Source organism: Poecilia latipinna, unplaced genomic scaffold (assembly GCF_001443285.1).
Source record: "Poecilia latipinna isolate Pla-1442-1.1 unplaced genomic scaffold, P_latipinna-1.0 Scaffold1815, whole genome shotgun sequence".
NCBI lineage: Eukaryota > Metazoa > Chordata > Actinopteri > Cyprinodontiformes > Poeciliidae > Poecilia > Poecilia latipinna.
In genome coordinates this window covers 118,017-122,712 of record NW_015114431.1, presented here as the reverse complement: position 1 = coordinate 122,712, position 4,696 = coordinate 118,017, and the positions used below count along the sequence as shown (strand labels likewise).

The 4,696-nt window shown below is 40.7% G+C and overlaps 2 long non-coding RNA genes across 3 annotated transcripts; one reads left to right on the top strand and one right to left on the bottom strand.

The window, feature by feature from the left end:
- Positions 1-1,367: 1,367 nt before the first annotated feature.
- LOC106934480 (uncharacterized) lies at positions 1,368-3,104 on the bottom strand. Of its 2 annotated transcripts, none has more exons than XR_001421704.1 (3): positions 2,920-3,104; positions 2,255-2,411; positions 1,368-1,746 (listed from the first exon to the last, which is right to left on the bottom strand). It is a non-coding gene; the product is annotated as an uncharacterized LOC106934480 (long non-coding RNA). The 2 variants fall into 2 exon arrangements; XR_001421705.1 differs by having other exon boundaries at positions 2,259-2,411.
- Positions 3,105-3,378: 274 nt separating this feature from the next.
- LOC106934481 (uncharacterized) lies at positions 3,379-3,921 on the top strand. The gene is made up of 3 exons (XR_001421706.1): positions 3,379-3,583; positions 3,653-3,726; positions 3,800-3,921. It is a non-coding gene; the product is annotated as an uncharacterized LOC106934481 (long non-coding RNA).
- Positions 3,922-4,696: the final 775 nt, after the last annotated feature.

The following is a 4,696-nucleotide window of genomic DNA, read 5'->3' as shown; positions in this document are numbered from 1 at the left end:
GGGTGTATGAAAGACATAATGATCAGACTGCTGATTGCAGCCAGTTAGCAGAACTAGAGGGCCCAAAACCACATTTCGCTTAGGGCCACATGGAGGCTTGGACCGGCCCTGAACACACCCGTTGCTGTGGCAACCGCCTGCCGAGATCAACATATTGAATACCTGCTCTAGTAAAGCACAAACAGTTCAGAAATAATATGAAATGGGGAAAAAGCTATTTATTAACTGATTAAGTCGTGTTTTAGATTGTTCTTGAAAAACGAATCAGTCATGGCTTAACAGTGAACCCACTGATTTTTTTGTAGACAGCCGCTCCCATCTCTTGGAGGTACTGTGTACCCCCGCTAAATCTTTTAGGGGTACGCAGTACCCGACTACTTTCACCCCTGGTTAGTTGACAGGAAAGTGGGTAATGACAGAAGGGGAAGACATGCGGCAAAGGTCGCCAGGCCAGGAATTGAACCTGCAACAGCTGCATTGAGGACTGAGGCCTCCATATGTGGGTTGTGCTTAACCCCTGCTCCACCACAGCACACCCATACTTCTATAGTTTGAAGCAGTTTAAGAAGTAGGCGGAAAATAACAGTTTTGACCAATTAAATGGTTCTCTTGTATTTTATTTAAACGTCTTCAGGATAATGCAAAAAATAAATTTCAGCCTTAATTAAAAGCTTAAAAAAGCTCAAATCAACTGAACAGATTGTTTCTGCTTTTACTAAATAAAGCTGTCAATGTAAAGACGAAAACTTAATATTATGTATTTTATTTCTTTGTTAATTTGAATACAAAAAGCTAAAATGGATGTAGGATTAAAATAAAGGGGCTGTTACTATATTTGTACACAATCAGGTGCATAGAAAACCCATCATTAAATACCCAGAAAACCAAATCACATTAAAATATGAAAGAATAACATGAACCAATTAGCACATTATCCCAATAATTATCTGAGGTTTGAATAAATCAGTAAAATCACAGAAAAGAGCTTTCATGTGACACATCAAGTCCTAGAGTTCTCTAGAAAACTCAAAGTAAAACATGAAATATGGAGTTAAAAAAGTAAACCACAAAAACAAACTGAGAAATATTAAAGAATCAATTACTATGATGCAAAACTTCATTATTTACAGATTACTAGAATGACTATAAAACGGTAAAAATCTGTAAAATATTTTTATTTTCAGATCTAATTCCTGAAAACTGCTCTAACATCAGAGCTTCTGTGGGACATCCAGTTCTAAACTGGTTAAACTGGTTTCTGTGATGGAAGCTAAAGTTTCTCTGCAGTTTCCAGTAAATCATCTTTTTATCTGTGGAGCTTTGAGGAACATTTTCCTGTCAACAGAAGAAGAAGCAGCAGAGAAAAGAGGTTTGAAGTGTCTTTATGATTCAAAGCTGAACTGAAAATGATTCCCATGTTTCCATCTCAGACCATTTCTGGTTCCAGGATGAAAATGAATCAGAGAGAAAAAAGATCAACTTTCCAGTTGAATCCAGTTCAGATCAAAACTCCATGAAGCCTCTAAATGGAGCCCAGTTTGAATCGGATCTTTATAGATCCAAAGAGACAAACAATATCAGACACTAAATGACAGACATGAGAAAATAAACGGGAGGAAAATCTTGGAGGTCAGAGGTCATCACCGTGATCCAGTCAGAGTCTCTTTAGACTCGAACTGCTGCAGCTTCAACCTCTGAGGATCAGCAGGACACAGAGACCGTTCTCTACTTTACAGAGGTCTGAACCTGCAGAGAGAAGAAGGAAGGAGAGATCAGATCAGATCAGTGAGTGTTTCCATCCTCTCCAGCAGCAGTCAGTGACGCAGCACATCCACTAGATGGTTTCCAGGCAGCAGTCAGACTGATCTCAGAGCTGTGACTAAGATGAACCTGATCAGTTGTTTCCTGTTGAACTGAGAGAACAAGCAGATCTGAGATCAGATCTGCTGCTGCCACAGTTTGATGAATGTCTCTAGACATGTTGGACGGCTGGACGCTGGAGTCCAGCTGGACGTCCTGGAGACATGGACACAGCAACAACACTCATCTTCACACAAACACAAACACAGGAACACAGCAAGCTGCTGCTCCTCTGATTGGCTGATTGCTGTCTCTGTGTCCAATCAGGAAGCCTGAACCATTCTCCTCCCACTGAGAAGTTGCAGCTTTACTGGGAACACTGGAGCTTTGCTTTGATGCCAACTGGGTTTAGTTCAATATGCTGACAGCAGCTGGACTCACTACAAACATTTACTTACCATAAAGACTTTACAAAACGCTTCAGCTGCTGAACATCTGAAACCTCCAGGTTGTTTCCTTCCAGGTCCAGTTGTGTCAGATGGAGCCTGTTGGACTTCAGAGCTGAGGCCAGAAAATCACAGCTGATCTTTGACAAACTGCAGAGCTTCAACCTGAATAAAGAATAAAAGATGAGCTGAAGCCAACAGGATGCAGGTGAACCAGTCCAACAGAACCAGTTAAATATTTTCATGAATATTAAAGCCAACAAGTTGCTGCTTCAATAAAGACCTGCTGACTTCAGAACCAGAACCTGGGACTGGGTCATGTTGTGTTGGAGGATTTTAGTCAGTAAAATCATTCCAGGTTCTGATCAAAGTGTTGAAGCATCAATCATTGATTATTGATTTGTTCCTGTCAGATTCCAGGAATTCACTTTTCTAGACTGGATTGAATGACCTTTGACCTGAGGGGGATTTCTACACACTGGGGGTCCGAATGCTGTCCTGTTCTGACCTCAGATCAGAGGGTCCAACTCAGTTACACAGAGGGACTAAATTAAACTCTGGATCCAGGAACAAACTCAGAAAATATTTATTAAAACAGAAGAAATGAACTTTGATTTATGATCAATTATAGATAATTATTCACTGAAATATTGATAATTATATAATTACAAACCTCAATGTTTTCAGTCTGCAGCCTTTAGTCTGTAGAAAACCACAGAGCTCCTTCAGCCCAGAATCTTCCAGGTTGGTTCTGCTCAGGTACAGTCCTGTCAGATGGGTCGGGTTGGACTTCAGAGCTGAGAACAGAGACGTCCAGCTGGTCTCTGACAAACTGCAGCTGTTCAATCTGAATAAAGAATAAAAGATGAGCTGAAGCCAACAGGACGCAGTTAAAACTGAAATATGAACAAATAAATAATAAAATGTAGAAAATTAATTTCCCTGAATGTAAAAGAAACATGATGAACTGATTCTAACATCTGATCCAGTCAAACTGGTTTAAAGAGTCCAAACCAGCAGAACCAGAACATTTTATCAACAAAGAAACTCAAAGTTTTTCTAAAAGTTTCTCAGGATCTTAAACTCAGTCGGATGTTTTTTCTCTCCATGTTTCCTTACAGGTGTAGTGGTATAGAAATATACATAATTTCACACAAATAGTTTCCAGGTGAGAAGTTCCGGTTCTTGAAGTGGGCGTGGTGTATATAAGGGAGCTGCGGTGTTCATTCAGGCATGTGTCGTCTTTGTTCTCCCACTGTGTGGCTTGCGTCTGGTGGACTTTGACAGCAGAAAGCAACAAATCGCTGGCTGGTGCATGTTGCGCTGATGTTCTGGTGGTAGGTGTTCCCTCTCTCTGCACTTTAGCTGATCTTGGTCAGAAAATCTAAACTGAAGTGTGATCGTAGGTAAAACGCCACTGCGCTGCGTTCCTTCTCTTCCTCGGTCTGCGAGTGTGTGTGCATGTTTTGTGGATCAGCAGGTAAGAAATTGGCAGTCATCTAAGCTCCAATTTATTCTAGTTTTATTTAAAATGGTGACAAATTTTTTTATAGGTTCCCCACAGTTGAACCATTGCTGCTCTGTCTACGTTCGTTTCCCGGATCTGTTCGGCTTTGTTCTGCACCGGCTACGTAAATCTCCCGGATTTCTGCACAATTGTTCTCAAGTTGGACTGTGGCGGTGTTATCCGCCCTAATTGGAGCGGTGTTTGGGGTGTGGCATCGGCGAGCCAGTTTCATCTCCCACTGTGGCAGGGCCACGCCTGGTCTTAATGTTTTAACTTATATTGTCTGATTTCTATTTTTCTACTTTTGTTCACAGCCCTTTTTGTTTGGGCTGTGAACAAAACAGCCCAAACTGTTTTGTTCACTGCTGAGGTCCGCGGTGTTGGTGTGGTGACGGTGTCTTCCTCGTCTGTGTGCTGTGATTCTGGAGTTTGGGTTGTTTCACTGCGTCTGGTGTTAAAGGTTTTTTTTTTTTTTTAATTTGCTGTATTTGGTGGATGTCGTCCCCATAGCGCCCCCTCCGGCCGGTAACCTCAACTGCTGCAGCAGTTCTATTTTCTTTGATTTCTTTAGTTTAATTTTTAAAAAGAAACTGGTTTTAAAAACATTTTCAAAAGAATTTAATAAACGCTTTTTTTTTTTATAATTTTGAAATGGTCTCAGATGTTTTAATCTATGCATAACTGAACCTGTGTGCCTTAAACAAGAGGTAATAATCTCTGGGTGAAATTCCCAGGGTGGTGTTGTTGAGCAATTTACCAAAACTGAACTTCCACAAAATCTGAGTTTCCATCTAGTGTCGCCACAGAGGCTCTGTATCAGCTGACTGCTCTGTACCTTCATTTATCATCAGATATTTTATGTCTCCAGTTTTTGGTCATTAATCTATTAATGATGTTTTTCTTGCTGGTTGTATTTTAACTGCAGCTCATTGCTAAGTATGAC